This window comes from Onychostoma macrolepis, chromosome 02, assembly GCF_012432095.1.
Source record: "Onychostoma macrolepis isolate SWU-2019 chromosome 02, ASM1243209v1, whole genome shotgun sequence".
In the NCBI taxonomy this organism is placed as follows: Eukaryota; Metazoa; Chordata; class Actinopteri; order Cypriniformes; family Cyprinidae; genus Onychostoma; species Onychostoma macrolepis.
Genome location: NC_081156.1, coordinates 26,556,618 through 26,576,326, shown reverse-complemented (window position 1 = coordinate 26,576,326; position 19,709 = coordinate 26,556,618). Strand labels below are relative to the sequence as shown.

The following is a 19,709-nucleotide window of genomic DNA, read 5'->3' as shown; positions in this document are numbered from 1 at the left end:
TTACAGAGTTGAGTTGAACCAGATTTTTTTATTCTTCAGTTTTCCTTCTTTTTTCTTTTCTTGCTTTTATCATTGTCTTTTTTACTTGTTCTCCCTTTTTATTTCAAGTTGCGATGTGACACTCGTGTTTCTTTTCATTTTTCTTTTCCTTTACTCTTTTTCTTTTAATTTTAATTTTAAATTTCTTTTTCTTTCTTTCTTTCTTTCTTTCTCTTTCTTTCTGTCTGTCTTTTTAAAATTTTATCCTTTATTCATTTCAATTTCATGTCACTCATGTGTTTCCTTTAATTTTTCTTTCATTTGTGTTTTCTTTTCTTCTTTTCTCGTGTTCCTTTACTTTGTTTAATTCTCATTTAATTCTTTCTTTCTTTCTTTTCTTTTTTCATTTTTCTCCTTTATTCATTTCAGCTTGATGTGTGATGCTCATGTGTTTCTTTTCATTTTTCTTTTTCATTTGTTTTTCATTCTCTTGTGTTTTCCTTTTACTCTTTTTTTTTTTTTTTTTCTTCCATTTTTCCTACTCTTTTTTTTTTCTGTCCTTTCTTTCTTTCAGTCAGGTTAAGGTGTGGTGGTCAAGTCTTTCTTTCCTTCTTTACTTTCTTTTTTCCGTTATCTTTTCTTTTCATTTTTTCCATTTCCTTCTTCTTTATATCCCTCCTCCCCTTTTCCCATATATTTTCTTTCTTTTAAATTGTTTTTTTTTTTTTTTTACATTTCCTCCTTTTTTCCACTTTAGATTGAGCTATGATGCTCATGTGGTTGTTACAGGTTCAAGTGCAGCTTGCAACATTTCCAGATTCTCGTTTTCCCTCTCCTTCACTGTTTGTGAATCTGTTTAAATTCACACACAAAAAAAACAACAACATAAAAATCTGTTCAGGATCTAGTTCCTCATGACTTCATCAGCACTGAGACTTAGCTGGGAATAAGGCAGTAATGACTAGAGGCTTTTAATGTTTGTAAAAGCTGCAAGATTTACATTTTATTCAGCAAATAGATTTATTTCCTTTTTTTCTTCTATTTTTTTTATCCAAGTCATTACCGTTACGGAGGAATGCATTTCTGCTTTGCTCACTGATGTCTGGGAGCTTCTCCCCCATGAATTAATGAGGGTCTTCTTCATGGAGACGGAGAGGAAGGAATCTGCTCTTTTAGATGCATTCTCAGCCATTCTTCAACCTCTGGAGTTGTTTTTAATGTGGCCTTTTCTTGTGTTGGTATAAACAGATCTAGCGTACACAGACAGACTCAAATTGGCCGTGTCCGCATGTACAGCATGCACATGTTTGGCATGGTGTCCATGGTAACGTTAATGTGCAAAATACTGCTGTTCTTCGTGCTCTAGACCGTCCTTGGCTCTGCGCCGTCCTCTGTCGTCCAAGGACATTGTCGTCTGGAGTCTTTTTCTCACACACAGGTCACATAACACGGTTATAGTGGTAATATTTTTATTCCATTTTCTGTATTTGTCACCATTGTAATTCAAGGGATGGTCATGATGGTCAACTAACTGACTAATAAAAAAAAACACTAATTGAAGTCCGGATCAACCTCTGGTTTACTATAAGAATCCCTTTTTGCACGACTGCTGGGATAGTAATGCTGATCAGTGGATTTAAAAAGTGACTTAAAGAGGGCTGAGTTGACTGGCCAATCTAACCATTTGTCTTCATTATATCGTTAATTACTCAAGGTTGCAGGTGTGTGTCAGAGAGGTCATGACTAACATGATGAACAGGCACTTAACCTGACACAAACATGCTTAAACACTGCTCTCAGTCAAAGCTTCATTCATAAAGTTACAAATTGGCCTCCTGAACTTCAAACCGAAGAAGTTTCCAATAATATTTAAATATTTTGAGGTCTCAGTTTCAGTGTGTTTTGGTAAGCTAGGGTATTAAAAGCATTTGTCATATTACCGTAATTATATGCTATACTTGTTGAACTGTTTGCAAACAGTAATTATTTAACAATGTTACTGTTGTAGTTTATTAAATCTAAAGTGTTCTCAGACACTTTATTTCTTTTTCTTTCTTTCTTTCTTTCTTTCTTAACTTTTCCTGATTTTCCCCCCATTTCTTCCTGGATATATATATATATATATATATATATATACTTTTCTTTCTGAATGCCTTCCTCTGTTTGTTAATTTCTTAATTTTTTCCCCTTTCTTACTAAATTTAATTGAGAATTTTTTTCTTTCCTTCCGAAGTTCTAAAAAATTCAATTAATCAGTTTTCATGCACTAAACAGCCATACACATGCAGACAGATGTCTTCGGGAATTGCGTTGTAATTTGCAAGTCTAGTTTAAAATAGACCACAAATGTTTCTCAAGAACTCTGTGTTCTCTCAATTTGACAAACTTTAACTAACTCTAATAGTTGTTTGGACAGTAGAAAGGAGATCCACGTGAAATACAGGCACGCTGGCAGTCGTTCCAAATTGTTGACGGCTGACGCTTCATTCTTGTCCACTCTAAATCAGAGAGTGCAGATTAATACAAATCCATCAGTGACCAGTCGTGACCACACGTGTTACAGTCGTATGTTTGCATGTTTGGTCTTCCCCACCAGTGAGTGTTATTTAGTGAGGGCTGATCGTACACACACGCACACACACTCTTCCACCCACTGGCTGTGTGATGTGACGTGTTCTTCTCTCTTTATCTGGCAGCAACGTGAAGCAGTCACCTCCTGGCATCTTCCGTTCGGTCCTGCTGTCATCAACACCATCAGACTGACAGCGAGAGAGCGTGTGTGCAAACAGCGTTATCCCGCCTCGTTCCTGTTACGATAGGAGCCCACACACTCGCACTGTTTTTTTCACTGCTTCCCGTGCTCCCTATCCAGCTTTTTCTCTTATACACACACACACACACACACAATATCTTGCGCCTCCTTTTTTATCTTTTCCTCATTTATATTTATGTTGGAGTGTCTGGAACACGTGCGGTTTGTTTATAACGGAAATCTCACTCCCCCTTTCCCCCATCGACTTATGCTGTGTGTTTTTTCCCTATCTTTTCCATGCGCACACACACACACACACACACACGGATCTGAGGACGAGGGGGTGAAAACCAAGCGGATTACAAAGCCAGTTTAATCTGGCTAAGGCACAGAGGGAATTTTCTCTCCCTTTTGCTGTCCCCCCTCCATCGCTCTCTCCCTCTTTCTCCTCTGATGGTGACAGAGAAGGTGACTGAGGAGCAGAGGCTCTGATTGGTTCAATTACGGCACAGATGAGCCGGCCAGACGCAGGCAAAAGTCATCCGTTATCTCGCACAAGACCTCCCAGCCCCTGCATTATCAGCCGTTAATGCGCTCACTTCATATTCACGTAGGAGTTATTGCTTCGAACTCACGGGAGGGAAACGGAGTGACTTCGCCGAGCTGCTGTACCTCAGCACTGAACACCTGAGGGGCGCAAATGACTGTTTGAGGCATCACGGTTTATGTAATGGAAGTCTAAATGATAGTCTGAAGTCAGCGGACAAAGACATCTGTTATTTTTCCTCAGGCCAGACCGCCTCCTCCTCCTCCTCCTCCTCCTCCTCCTGTGTTCTCGTTTCGTGTGTTTCAGAGTTTAAAGTGACATCTCTCATGTCCTGTTATGACATATCGCCCCCTTAAGCCAGAGCAGGAAACCCCCTTTTGTTCTCGCAACTGACTTCTGTTAGCTACTGGAAACAGTCGCATTGAACTTCTGGAGCGAGAGCGCACAAGTTTACAGGGTGCAAGCCAGTCAAGCTATGCCGTTTTTGACAGCATGACAGCGTTTGATATGTGATCTGGCTGGATTGGAGCACTAATGATACTTTACGATGACATTCTTCCGTCACAAGCGTGTTTTGCTGTCTCATTTCCTATCCGTCATTTGTGGCAAAGTTGGATTTTCTCACTAACGGTCGATGCTAATTGACCAGCCGATTGACTAAATAGCTGTGCTAGTCTGTTGTATCACTCTACAGTCTTTTTATTCCTGCATAATAAAAGCTCAAAATTAATATTTAATTTTTAGGATAATGTTCAGTCAGTAGATCATTATCTTAAAATAAACCACGTAATGGTAATAATGATCCTCCTGTTGAGTCCTGTTGAGCTTATTGCATTTAGAAATTTATCAAAGCAAACTCTCTCTCTCTCTCTATATATATATATATATAATAAATATATAATCACATTATTAACATTTATTTTACTCCGTATTTACTCTAGTTTAGCAGAAAATGTGCATTATGCATTGACAAAGTCAGGAATAACACTTGTCTTTATTAAGCCCAAATTAGCCAAATATTGGCCATACCTATATAATTCTTTTCCAACTGAGTTCTCTCTCTTGCACTGTTTCTTCTTTCCTTCTTACTTTCTGTTTCTGTCACACACTCTTTCTTTCTTTTCTCACTCTTTTATCCCTCTCTTTCCCCCCTCTGCCTTCTTGATCTGGGATGCCTGGGGGACCGAGTGCAGACAGGACCCATCTCCATGGCAACAGCTTCGGCAAGCTGCTGACACCCATCCCCTATTGGTAAAGGGTGGTGGTGGTGTGTGTGGGGGGGGGGTGTTCGATAGGGGGGAGGGAGGAAGAGAGGGAAGGGTAGAGGCAAGCGACACTATTCCTTCTCTTGGGACTCAGCGGCCTGTGCGTTCACTCACAGAATTATCATAGAGCAGGAAGGGGGAGGGAGAGCTTGGAATTTTCTTAGGGGGGTGTGTGTGTGTGTGTGTGTGTGTGTGTGTAAGAGAGTGTGTTGGGGGCATGACTCTCCCCGGGGTCTTAAAGTCTCTGGTTCTAGGTCATTCTGTTCCCTGGAGGTTTGCACTGTCATTGTTTGTTTTATATTGTGTTGTATTATTTTTAAGTCGTCATGACCTTTTTAAAAATATAACATGGTAACCATTGTTTCTGACAGATGTTATTGTTAGAGTTATTATAACAAAAATTTGGGAGAGATAGACTGTTATTATTTCTTAGCAACAAATATATGACACTGTTCAAAAGTTTGGGGATGGTAAGATTTTTTTGAAGGAAATCTGTTATGGTCACCAGTGATGCCTTTATTTGATCAAAAAACAGTAAAACAGTAATTTAGTGAAATATTATTACAATTTAAATGCAATCCTTCTGAAATCATTCGAAAGTCATTGAAAACATTTTTTGTGAATTTTGTGGAAATTCTGTGTGATTTTGTTTCATGAATCTTTGATAAATACAAAGAACAACATATATTTGAAACAGATTTTCTAACTATGTAAAAGTATGTATCAGTTTAAAAAATGAAATCGTACATACCTCAAACTTTTGAATGAATATAATATAATATAATTTATTGCATTAACACTTTTCTACTTTATTGGTTTTGTTTTGTTGCTGTTTTTATTTTTATTATGTAAAATATTTATAACGCATGTGTGTCAAAAAGTAGAAAACAACTTTTTTGATCAGATCTTAAAATCTTAAATGTAAAAATATTAAGCCGTCAAGAAACAATTTGGGTGAGTCGCTATTAGTCACCACTGAAATTTAAAATAATTAATAAAATCTCCACAAAGTTTCTTGCACTGAGGTTCCATTCAAATGTATTATGGTTTGTGGCAGTAACCATGTTTATTATGGTAACATTTCGTAAAGGCAAAGTTTCCTGGTGTACTTTGAGGCTTACTGGTTTTCCATGATGATTCTTAAGAACATGCTTTTATAATGACATGAGATGTTTCACATAATGGGAAAATGTTTTTGTATGTTGTATTGAAAATACGCTGCTAAAGGATTTGTAGCTTTGTGCATCTAGCAACCGTACCCTGTAATGGCAGTATGTCAGCGCAGACATGATTACAAATGACATGGAAGTTCCTTTAAACATTCACAGTGTGCGTGCATGAGCTATACCTCAAATCAGATCCAGAAGTTGGATGGAAAAGGAGCGTTGACGGTAAGGGAGGGGTTAAACATCTAAAGGAAAACAGAGATCACTCTAAATGTATAGTTAATGCCTAACACACCCTACAACACACTCAAACACACACACATTTGCCTCTTGTTGCGTAACGCTGTCTCACACGCACTAGCACAGCGGAGGAGAGCGAGAGAGAGAGAGAGGATGAAATTCCATGACATTGAGGGAGTGATAAAGCTGTATGTGCTGTGGTGTGTGGCATGGCCTGCAGGGATATTTTGAGGTGTGTTGTTATTTATTCATGGAGACGCTGGTGCAGGTTGCCCCAATGACATGCAAGTGCCTGTTCGCAAGCTGCCAGCTGCCGAGAGGAAGCCCTGACAACTTTATTCGACTCCACGCTCTTTATCTGCAGCATCTGATCAGGGCCAAAGCAGATTTAAACACCACACGGTTAAGTATTTTTTGTGAAGAAATTATGGTACTGCTCACCCAACAATGAAAGTTCTGTCTTCATTTACTCACCCTCATTTCATTCTCACTGACTTTCTTCTATAGAACACAAAAGAATATATATATTTTTTTGTCCGTACAGTGAAAGTCAGTGGTGTTAAAAAAAAATAAAATAAAAAATGCATATGTGACCCTGGACCACAAAATCAGTCTTAGCACAAAGTTACTTTTAGCATAGCTTACTACAGAAGAGTCAAGTTTTAAATAGGACAAATATCGAAACTCTTTGGTCATTTTTGAATGCGATGCTAGTGGTCTAATCGGATTCAATGATCTATGCTAAGCTATGCTAAAAGTGCTATCGCCAGATCCAGAGATCAGCTGAATGGATTCAAAAACGGTAAAACTCAATTTATTAACTCTGGGGGAGTCGCTGGGGTATATTTGTAGCAATAGCCAAAAATAAATTGTATGGGTCAAAATTATCATTAGCATATTAAGTAAAGATCATGTTCCATGAAGATATTTGGTAAATTTCTTACCGTAAATATATCAAAACTTCATTTTTGATTAGTCATATGCATTGCTAAGAATTCATTTGGACAACTTTAAAGGCGATTTTCTTTAGTATTTATATTTTTTTTGCACCCTCAGATTCCATATTTTCAAATAGTTGTATCTCAGCCAAATATGGTCTGATTCTAACAAACCCATACATCAATGGAAAGCTTATTTATTAAGGTGATGTATAAATCTCAATTTCGAAAAATTTATACTTAAGACTGGTTTTGTGGTCCAGGGTCACATATGTATGTATGCATGTATGTATACATATTTTATTTAATTTTTTTATATTTGTATTTTTTTTGTATATATGTGTATGTATGTATGTGTGTGTGTGTGTGTGTATGTATATTATGGGTGTATATGTATACATACATACATACATACATATACAGTGTTTCACAAAAAAAAAAAATAACATGAAGGTGAGTAAATGATGACAGAAGTTAGATTTTTGGATGAACTGTCTCTTTAAATAAATCTTGTTGATTTTATTCTTTTATTTAGCAATATAATTCCATTATGTCAAGTAATGAGGTAATTTAATTTACTCAGGCAGGTCATACTACATGAAATTAAAAGGCAGGGAAGTGTATTTGCTGCAGAGCGCCCCCTGTTGCTTTTAGCGCTATATTACAAGCAGCAGTTTCATAGACCACCAGTAGCTTCTGTAAAGCTTGAGATGTTTGTGTCTGCTGTCCTGTCAGCCCATCCTCTGAGCTCTTGCACTCTTTACGGGTTGAGATCCGGCTTTACACTGAATTAAGAGATGTTGTGGCCGGTTGTTTATCTGACCTGTGTGCTTACACCCTGCTGTGGACATTAGTGGAAAGCTTGCTCGGAGCACGCAGGAGGTCCTGCACCAAAACCGGTGTAGGAAACATGTGCCTGTCCAAATGATTTTGGTCATAGGGAGGTCATCGAAGTTCAAGCAAGGCTGAAGTGAGCAAGTGTAGAGAAAATCTCTGCCTGTTGACCCCCTGTATCAGCCAACTGTGCCAGTGGTGAGTGAATGTGTGAAGAATATCTCATCACCAAAAAAGTGATTTATTTATTTTGTTTATTGTCTTTGCGGGATCGTGAACCTAATGAGTAAGTCTTCCTCTCATACAACTTGTTTTGCCTGCCTGCTTAGTTTAGAGGTTTCTTGAAATGCCATACTGTCTTGTATAATTGTAGTTCATTTTGTTTATATGGTATTGGTCATAACTTTGCCACAACCAAAATCCTTTTATTAAGAAGCAAAGTTGTGAGAAGACAGAATTTTAAATCTGCTTCCGTGTAATCTCATATCCCAAAGGCCCACAGTGTTCACCCATATTTATTTACAGTAGTGGCTCTTTGTGTCACTTCAAAAGTGTGAGGAGGATTTGTTGCACGTTTGGGACCAGGTCAGTGTGTAAGGAGGAGTGTGCCTGCCAAAGGCTTCTGGGTGACAAAAATGGGTTAAGTTGGCTCTTCCTAACACCTTTCAGTTTTATGAGCTTCACATTTTTTTCTTCCATTTCTCTACCTCTCACATTGACACAGTCATACCTTGGTTCAGTATGGCATAGGGTATCACTTAGGTATCATTTAGTAGTCAATTTTAATACTATTGAAATGAAATAATACTGTGATTTAATGATGTAGTTGTTGAACATGCTCATTTATTTCATTATGAAAGTTAAATGTTGATATAAATATAAAAAAAATGTAATCACAACAGTGCCATGTAGCCTTCTCAGTTAATTAGATATTTTTTCACATTTTCAGTTAGTTAGTAAAAAGATATTGAGAGCAGTTGAGTAGGTTTTTGGCACTGTTGTTTGATTTAATATTATCTACATAAATTGCATGAGTGGATCTATTAAGTATATTTACACAGAAAAGTGCACAAATCCAATATTTTAACTTTTTATCAGATATTTATCAGTTTTTGAAGCTTGGGTTTGATTTTAAAGAAATTAAAACTTTTATTCTTGTATGAAATTGATTGTCAAAATGTTCCACAAAAGTGTTAAGCAACACAACTCTTTTTAATATTGATAATGATAAAAAAAAATTTTGGTCTTCATTTACTCACCCTCACGCCATTCTGTCTGACTCTCTTCTGTAGAACACAAAAGAAGATATGTATTTTTGTCCATACAGTGAAAGTCAATGGGGTCAAAAAAAAAAAGTCATGTGCTATCATGGTAATCAATTGCATTTTAAGATATATTTATATTTTAAATTAAAAACAGTTATTTTTAATCATAGAAATATTTAACAGTATTATTGTTTTTACTGTATTTTTGATTAAAAATGCATCCTTGGTGTGCAAAAAAATAAATAAAAAAATTAAATTAAATTAACCTGTCACGTTTATGGTCTGTGTTGGTTTTGTTTTACCCCTGTCTTAGTTCCTGTTTCCTTATTTGGTCATTTTCCTGTCCTTGTTTAGTTTGATTATGATTCCGTTCAGCTGTGTGCGATTATTTATCCCTTGTATTTAAGTTCCTGTCTGTTCAGTTAGTTGTCATCTGGTCTACTCGTCATGTTCCTTGTGTTCCTGTGTGTCTCTGCGTGTCTCTGCCCTGCCTTGTCTTGCCCTGTGGGATTTGATTCAAGACTGTTTATTTGAGTTTATCCTCGTCTCCGTGGTCCTCGTTCCTCCCCGCTGTGTGCACCGTGACAAAACCTTTGACGTGTGTATTTATTATTAAATTATTTCAAAAAATTATTACAATTATTAAGAAATGTGAAACTATATTTCATTTGAGTCTCAACCCCATTCATATCTGTGTCAGTTGGTGGAGTTCACATTACATCCACAGTAGATGTTGTGTTGTGTTGTGTATGTGTTGCCTGTGGATTAAGGGAGCAAGTTCCAGTGTTACTGTACATAATATGCTTTCTTTCAGTCCTGCCTTGTATCTTTTAGCTGGGGCATTGCCTGTAACTCTCCCCGAAGTTACGAGTTTAAAAGTGCACTGCCTCATTTTGCATTGCGGATTTTCCGTGGGCCAAAAGGTGCGCTCCAAGGTGTCGTCGACCCCCTCTTACCCGGGTCACAGAGGAATCGGACACTGTGAGCGCACACCAGAAACTCCTCGGTGCTCTCCCTGAACTGTTCTCCGTCCCTCTCCTGTTTCGCTTCTGCATAACTGCTTCTCTGCCCACCCCTCCCTCCCTCTCAGTGCCTAATTAATGGCATTAATTATCTCCAATTAGCAGTGTGGTCTTGGCAGCCGTTTCTGTCCCCTCATTTCTTTTGTTTCACAGAGGTCTGTGACACAGTATTCTCCCTGTGGGGCTGTCACCGGCCTAATGAAAGGCTACAAGGCCTGGCTTTCACCTCTCTCTCTCTCTCTCTCGTTCTGTTAGAGTACTTCAGCACGTTAGCCTCATTAGCAGTAGTTCACAGCGCCGGAGTTAAGTTTGCTGAGACGGATCTGCTGTGTGTTTTCCCACACAGGTGTTTATCTCCATGTCTTATCTGTGGAGTGGGTCAGCGCTCACCAGCATGTGCGGCTCATATGAACGGACACACTCGGGGGTATCGGTGTGTCTGCGTTAAAACAGTTTCCAGGCCGCAGGTCTGAGCTGAACGTAATGACCCGATGAACGTGCTTTGGCTCTGAAAGACAGCTTTGGTTAACCTGCTGTCACTAGTCCAATTATCACATAATAAAGTAATATGTCAGCGACCGTTTTGTAGAAGATTGTTAGTATGGGATGCATGTGCTTCCATTTGACAAAGCTGGCGAGGATTGTATTTGTGCTGATGAACATGAAAGCAGTGAAGAAGATAATGGTGTCTCTCTTAGCCTTTAAAATATTTCAAAGGACATCCACAAGCTATAGGAATTTGGTCACTAGTTGTTGGGTGTTAATGCTACTCTTTCCCTTTTCTTTCTTTTTTTCCCCCTGGGTTTTACCGTAGTGCAGCAACAACACAAACTCATACAAAATATGAGCTTGAAAAGCATTGTATGTAATTACTGTGTGTATATGTTCATTTATATATTTTTATAAATAAATAATAAATATTTATTTAATATATGTTATTAAATGTAATTAAATGAGTTAACATGAATTAACCGTGAAATATACTTTACTCATCTTAGTTAATAGTTACATTAAACATAAAGTCAGAAGTTGCATTTGTAAATATGATTTTAAATTTAAAATCAGAAAATAAATAATAAATACTGTAACACATGTATTACTTATTGTTATTTAATGTTAGTTTAGTGCAGCACTTTTCAAAGTCCGGACTATGGTCTGGATATGGACCCGGAGGGAATTCAATCTGGACCCGCCTCCATTTCGTATTTCAAGAGCACTAATTATATTTCCTACTTTGATAAATGCACGTTAAACTTGTAAATCATTTTAGTTTTTTTATGTCTTTTTGGAGGTGGTCCATAATGAAAGGCAAGATATTAAAATTTTTCTCATGACATCCAGTGAGCGTATGATGTTTGATGTAATCGGGCGACGCTTCACTTAGGGCGAATTCCAAACGGAAGTGAGCATTGTTATTAGTGTATTTTGAATGCAAAAGGCCCTTTTTTATTCAAAAACTTAATGTTGATTTGTTATGCATGTTTATTAAAAACAAGTTTTGTAATAACCAGTTGTAGTCATCATTCTGGACCTTTGACATTTGATGAAAATGTAGATTTGGACCTTTGAATGTAGACTTTGAGAAGCCCTGGTTTAGTGCCCCAGTGTTGCCAAGTCTACGGTTTTCCCACAGAATTGGGCTGCTTTTATACTGTTAAATGATTTTGGTGCGATTTTGATAGCCATTTTCCCCATGATTGCAATTGGGGGTGGTATTGTTATGCAGACCTGGCAACCCTGATTACCCCCCTCCTCATTAAATTCTACTACAAATTTGTCTTTATTGCACTAATTTTCTTATTGCCATTGTGCTACAAGACAAGTATGGCTTCTATCCACAAACAAACATTTTAAACAGACTAAAGAAGAAACATTACATGTACAATATACATTTTTAGCACAGACGACCTGTAGAAACTGATTTTAGGCCCACATAGTTCACATACATAGGAAGGATTTAAGGTTCTGGTTGCTCTGTGCTTGGATAAGCTTTAGTTAGTGGACTATCCTCACCTCACGACCGACTTTCACTTCACTTTCCTTCACACCTTCTTACACACGCACATCTCCCATTCAGTTAACGACACATCTGTCTGCAGCTTGATTATGCATGCAGGTCTCTCCAGCTAATCTTTATAGACTCAACTACAGCTACACAGGAGAGTACGAGAGAGATGGGAACAGAGCGAAAGGGAAGAGAGACGCACGGGACTGAGAGAAAAGCAGGGATATGGAGGCCACCGGAGAGAATGCCATCAGTAGTGATTTGGAGAGGAGGAGATGTGGAAAGGTTAAGGATGCTGGACCGAGCTGAAGGGTCCGATCCTCGCCTCCCGCTTTGCACTCTGCCCGCTGAATCATTTTTAATAACCTACACAGCCGCTCAGAGGTCCATCCTCAAAGAAGAGTGTATTTACAGGAGCAAGTCATTCAGGGATGCCACAGGTCCCGCTACTCGGCCCGATAGCATTTAGATATGTGAAGTTTTAATTGACTGAACTTCAGCTTGAAATGTAAATGAATGAGAGAAGCAGCCTTGGTGGTGTTTTTAGCAAGCTTAGTTTCTTAAGAGCTGGTTGTTTGTGAGTGGGAGTGTGGTGTGTAGGAACTGGTTTGCAAAGAAACCTGAGGACACAAACAATTTATAAATAAACCATAATATGTCATGGTATTAAAAAAAACAGGTATTACCGTTCTTTGATGTTTTGGACATGATGCCATAGCAACACCATCATTTTTGGACACTACTGTGATGGTAGCACCATGATATTCTTTGAAATTAAGATTTAAAAAAATTTTTTATGCAGTTTTCCCCCCTTTTAACTCAAGTATTTACATGCAACTTCAAAATATTGCAGTATTTTACCTAAAAAAAAAAACTGGATTGAATTTCTTAAGTCAAAAATTTATGTTTTAAATTCTCACATGAACAAGTTTGGTCTCCAATCACCAATCAGTATGTGAGAACGAAAACTGTTATTTTTAAATTAGGGTTGAGTAGAATAAATAGATCTTAACAATGTATGTATGATAGGGTTGTGCCGATAGACAATTGTATCATGTATCGGCGATAGTCAGAGATATTGCCTGTGGATGATGCCTTTGACGATAGCAAGACGATTATTATTATTATTATTATTATTATCAGGCTAGTAATACTATCTAATTAATATTAGGGCTTATTTGTTGCATTATATTTCTTTTTCCGCGTTTTTACAGTGTTGCGCATTATTATAACCAATCACACGATTATGCTGAGTTTATGAATGCAATGGCCAATCAGAGTCAATTCTGACTCGCGAGTTCTCTCATCATAAACAACAAATTGCAGTTGTATGTGCGATGTAAGTATAAGAGATTTATTCATCATACAGTGTAGATTCACTGATTATAACGGGAGTGTTTTTAAAGTGCATAAACTAGGCCGAGCTTGTGATGATGTTCTTGGGTAATGTAATGTAATGTTCTTTGCTTGTTTTCTGTAGCTGCTTTTGAATAACTGAGGAAATGTAAGCATTATAATTAGTAACTTACGATGTTTCTATTAATTTGTCATCATGTTAAATACAAATTCAGTCATATTAGAAACATTAGGCTGCTTTTAGCCTTACGCTGGAGTTGGTTCAATTTCCGGCAATGAATCTAAGTAAATAAATAATTAAATAAATTAGCACGATAATATCGTGTATCGCGATCTCACAGGCTGACGATAGGACGATATGAAAATTGTATATATATATATATATTAGTGCTGTCAAATGATTAATGATGTATATTTATTATGTATATATAAATACACAGAGGCATGTATGTATATATTTCAGAATATGTATATGTATATGTATATATATATATATATATATATAAATGCTGAGGTATGTGAATATGGTTGCCCCCCCACTTTTTTAATTTTTTTTAATCAGAGGCACGTGTCTATTTTGTCAAGCACTGGTTGTCGAATATTAGTTTTGCAACTGGTGTTGAGATGTAAACCCCAAGTGTTTATGCGAACATGCTGGAGTGTTTGTTTACTTGTGCAGCGGGTATTGAGTACCGTGCCGAAGCGTAATACCCGAGAGAGCGTGTTGTGTGTGTATGTTTATGTTTACATGAGTACTGTTATTTAGTGGCTGGTGTAGAGGTGTGTATACCGAAATGAGCTGCTGTTTAATGGCTTGATGAGATGATGGCAGTAATCAGTGAGAAACGAGACGAGCGCTGAAAAGCTTGGTCCCTCCCTTCTCACATGCATGCACACACACACACACACACACACACACACATACACATGCACACGCTCTCCCTACTGGCAGATGATTGACGGCCTGAGGGTTTTAATGGCACTGTAGAGGGAGAGCTGAGGTCGGAGTTGTCATGGCAACAAGGCGAAGGAGGCCTCTTTCTCCCCCTCTTCTTCACTCTCTCTTTATGCACCTGAACAGAGCCGCATCTTACTTGCAGGACTGGGTTTACTCACACACACACACACACACACACACACACACACACTGCAGTTCTGGTGTCCCTCCCCTCTGTCCGCAGTATGCACAGCTCTTTGTGTGTTTAAGCGTGTGTGTATGAAGCCATATCTAGCCACCGCAGTCTCTCTCTCTCCTCGTAAAAGAGCTGGAGCCCGAGCGCTAATACTCTCTGGTCGCCCCGGGTTACGGTTCACCACACGCCCCCTGTACTGCTGTGTTAGCTGGGATTGGTTGGGTTGGCGAGGGGGGACCGAGCGTGTGTGTGTGTGTGTGTGTGTGTGGCATAGGGGGTGATGCTGTATAACAGCTCTATAAGATCCGCAGATCTCAGGGTGGAACAGGGAACCAGACCCTGTTCACAGACACTCACCTCCCCTGAGTATTGGATCAGTACCAGCCGCCAGTATCACAGTGTGTGTTTAAGAGCAAACTCTACCTCAGTCTTCCTTCTTGCCTGCCTCATGAGTGTGTTTGTGTGTATTATGGCTAGACAATATAAGCTGAGAAGATTATATCTTGATGTTTTTCAACCTTTTGTCAAAGTTTTTTTCTTCAGATGTTTTTGAGTTCTTTATTATTGCCATGTGTTTTCAAAAATGTGTATTTTATAGGTAGAATACAGCTAAAAAAGATCAACATTTATATAATCATAAATATATATAATTGTTTTTTAGTATTTCTTTTTTTTAATAACATTTTATTATATGGAAAGCGTGACACTTTTCTGCTGACTGTGGACTTCTGTTGACATTTTTGAGCGACGATGCAAACAAATCATAGTTTTGAATTAAAAAGAAGAGTTTGAACAAATTTACAGATATAAATCGAACTTGTCAAATCTAATTGTGCTTTTTGCAATTGAATTTAAAAGTCGCAATTTAACGGAAACTGATTTTTTTATTCTGTATATTTTTTGTGATGTACATCATGCTAGAGTTATTAGTGGGACTTGGTTTAGTTCATTGGCTATTTTTGGATGGAGGCAGATCTGAATGTGAGCTTGTAGTTGTTTGTAAGAAAGGGGTGGAGTTTAAGTAGGGTGACCATACGGGCCATTTTTACGGGACGCACCCTTGCCAGGATTTCTATATTGCCTAAAACATCCAGATTTTGGCTGAAAAATTATTTCACAAGAGCTATAGAGAGCAGAGCAGACGGCTCCTTATGCTTTCAAATCACTCTTGCGGTACTTTGGTGTCATACAATGATCAGTGCGCAGCTTCAAGTCGAACGAACGAACAAACACGTGCGTGTATTTGCATCGCTTTAATTGTTTTCACCTTCTCACATCCCACAATTGGTCGATTACATACAATACCTGCATGTTATTGGTCAAACTACTTTGGATGTTTTAGGCAATATAAAAATCCTGGCCAGGACGTGTCCCGTATAAATGGCACATATGGTCACCCTTAGTTTAAGTGAACTAAATAAATAGATGTCTGACATAATTTACCATTGAGAAGTCTGTCGTTTCACCAGAAGTTAGAGTGAATTTTCATTTCATCCGACTTTAACATTATTGAAAGATGCAAACAAATCAGTGAATCATAGTGTTTAATTAATTAATTGAAAATGGCAGGTTGAACTAATGCACAGAAATGAATTGATCTTGCCAAATCTAATAGCATTTTTTCTACTGAAGTTTGAATTACCGTCTTAGCGCTATTATGCTTTTCAGAAACGAGACAAGAAGGAATTGTGAAACTAGTCTAATGACACGGTATTTAAAAAACTTAATGGCCTAATAAAAAGTACATTAAAATCATCACAATGTTGCTTAACTTTATATTGCCAGCAAAATCATTTTCAATATTTAATATATTGCATGGACTTCTGTTAACATCTGAATGATGGTGCAATTGAATCACTGAATCATAGTTTTGAATTGATTCAGTTTATTTGATTCATTGAAATGGCCAGTTTAATTAGAATTATTTGAACTGCTTCATAGAAATGAATCAAACTCAGCAACTTTCGAAGCCGTTTTACTACTTGAAGTTTAGTCATTATATGACAACATCATATTTGCGCGATGCACAACAAATGAGGGATTGTAAAAGTAGTCCTAATTGGTAAATAAAAAGAGCATTATAATGTTGCTTAATTTTGTATCAGCAGCAAAATCTTTGAGGATTCCATTTATCAGCCTTCCCCAGTGTTTGTGTTTCAGGAGTAAATGGGAGGAGTCATTTTCAATAAGCTCCGCCCACTGACCCCAAGGGTCATGCATGTGTGAGAGAGAGACTGTGTGAGTTTGTGTATGTGTGTGTTTGAGGTCAGAGGTGGCGTAGCTGTTTGTAGGGCGGCTGTAGAGAGGTTTGAGTTACAGCAGGGGGAGGGAGTGTGTGAGCCGACTGCCAGCTCTTGCTCTTTAATCCACCCTCTCTTTCTCTTTTTCTTGCTTTCTCCTTTATCTTCCCCCCTTTCCCTCCTTGTTTAGTCTCTTTTCCTCTCGTTTTCACTCACACATACACAGACTCCCACAATGCGCCTCGTCTCCTTCCATCTTCTCTCTCTCCGGTAGAACAGGGCAGACTGGCAAGCACACAAGCCCCCAGCAGCAGCAGACTGTTAAAGAGGTTTGAAAGAGGGAACGGGGCCAACGGAGGAAAGGGGCCCCAGTCTCTAAGTGTTCCACTAGCTCAGGAGATTCCACTTGAGGCTCCTCTCGCTCTGTTTGCTTGTTTTATGCCCCTTTTACGAGGGAAAGTATGTACACAGATACACAAGAGCCGAGCTGTAGTGCAGGCGTTTTTCTGATGCAAATAAACGTCTCGTGTTAACACTCTCTGAGCTGAATGTGCGGGTTTACCGAGAGTGATCTTGCTTGTGTAAATGCACACTGATACTTAGCATTCTGCTCTGTTTTAGAGCCGTGTAACGAAGTTGTACAGCTAAAAGCTTTGTTTGCTGTAATTACACAAACTGCAATGTAACAAATTCTGCCTGTTTTGTTTCTTTATTGTCCGAGTTGTTTTGTGTCTGCTCAACTGTTGTTAAAGCATTTGTCTTGTAAGACAGTTGTTGATCGTTGGAGGCTAAAAAAATTTTTTTTTTCTTCTCCTGCCATATTTGGTTGTTTTATTAGTGTCATGGGTAAATAACATCGTCCTAAAAGCATTTACTTGATTGACAAATGCAATAAATATTATTACAATTTAAAATAACGTTTCTGTTTTCTGTTCCGTAAGCATTTAATAAATATATTTTAAATTGGGCTGTATTGCTATGATGGCAAAGCTGAATTTTTACTTTTTTCCCCCTTTTTTTTCAGGATTTTTGATTAATTGAAAATTAAAAAGAGCAGAATATATTTGAAATAGAACTTTTTTATATTCCATGAAACATGAATATATTCCATATAAAATAATCTATATATTAGTGCTGTCAAATGATTAATCGCGATTAATTGCATCCAAAATAAAAGTTTTTGTTTACATAATATATACTGTGTATATTTATTATGTATATATAAATACACACACATGCATGTATATATTTTGAAAATTTGCATGTATTTACATGCATATACAGTATGTATATTCATATAATTTGTATTATTTATAAATATATTTAATACATATATTTTGTAAACAAACTTGTATTTTTAATGTGATTAATCGCGATTAATCGCTTGACAGTACTAATTTATATATTTTATATTCTTATATTTTATATTATATATAAATATTGAATATATAAACATAACATATTTTTCTTAAATATATACATGCATGTGTTTGTATTTAAATATATATAATACATATACACAGTAAACACACATTATGTAAACAAAAACCTTTATTTTTGATGCGATTTAATCACGATTAATCGTTTGACAGCACTACGATATATTAGTATTGAGAATAAGTAATGTCAATGATTTTTATTTTATTTTTGTAAATATTATTTAAACTAAATGTATTATTTGATCAAAATTATAAGTTATAAAAATAAATGAATCGCTCTAATTTATTTACAAATTAAAACAATATTCTCTTTCGAGATTTTATTTAAAACATTTGTAACAGAAAATGAAAAAGAAATTTAATATAGGCTAAATACTAGTTTTTAATGTTAGACATTTCAAAAAATGATTTTCATCTTTGCAAATTCTGCATTTAAGATTTTTCAACAATATATGAGGACATACTGGAGACATATAAATGTACTGCATAACACTCATAACTAGAGGTCGACCGATTCATCGGTTTTGCTGATTAATCGGCACCGAAAGTTGATTGCCACAACTATCGGTTATCGGCAAAAATCCATGCCGATAGTTTTCCGGTTTGCAACCGTTGCCGGAATGGCTGAGAAGGGTCCGCTGGCATTATACAGTACGAGAGCGGCCTCTAGAGGCGGAAATCACTGACAGCACGTGTTGTTTATTTTGACACGTGACACTGCGCGCTGCACAGAGCGGGAAACTCCAGACGCGCATTTAAATACAGCCGACAGAAAAGCCTGACGCGGAACAGAGCGCCATTCACATATTTTTCTATTAAATTACATTATATTTGTCCCAAATCGTTGTGAATGTACATAATCACTTCACCCTAGGCTGTAAATTATGTATTGTGCATTTTTCAGCAAAACGTTTGTCTTTCTGTGGCTCTAATAAAGTCGGTATGCTTCATGTAGAGAGCTGTAATAGATCGCGCTCTCTCTTTCCACTTGCTCTGTTTTTTTAAACACCGAACTTCAAACTAATTTATGCCATATCGTTCATTCTTGAAGCAAACTTATGTCCGTTTGGTGATTTAAATAAATTGTATTAGACCTATTTGTACTTGATTTGAACGCAAAGCGTCTGGTGTGTGTGATACCTCTGAGTTCTCCTAGACGCAGCGCTGCGCGACTAACTTTTTTTTTTTTTGATTAAATAATTATCAAGTGTTAAAAAATAGAAGCAAATAAAGTGTGTGAGTACACATACAATATCCATATGTATGTAATTTTAATGCTATGGCCTTGTGTAGATATTTAAAGATGGCCATCTTTAAGCATGACTGTTGAAATTAAATGGTAACATTTAACAATAAAAGTCCATTCGTAGCATTAATGAAAACTGTAGAAGTATTGTTCCTTGTTAGTGTTTTCATTTCAACATTCACTATTAGCTACTAATAGGCTATATTTTTACATTTTAAAGTTTCTTCTTTTAACATTAGCAAATTATGAAATAACTTTAATGACCAATATAGTAAATAATAT

General features: G+C 37.1%; 1 protein-coding gene across 3 annotated transcripts in view; it reads left to right on the top strand.

Moving 5' to 3' along the window:
- Positions 1-19,709, top strand: part of zgc:110158 (uncharacterized protein LOC553590 homolog) — a 75,041-nt gene that overhangs the window by 30,002 nt on the left and 25,330 nt on the right. The gene's annotated exons all lie outside the window — the stretch shown is intronic.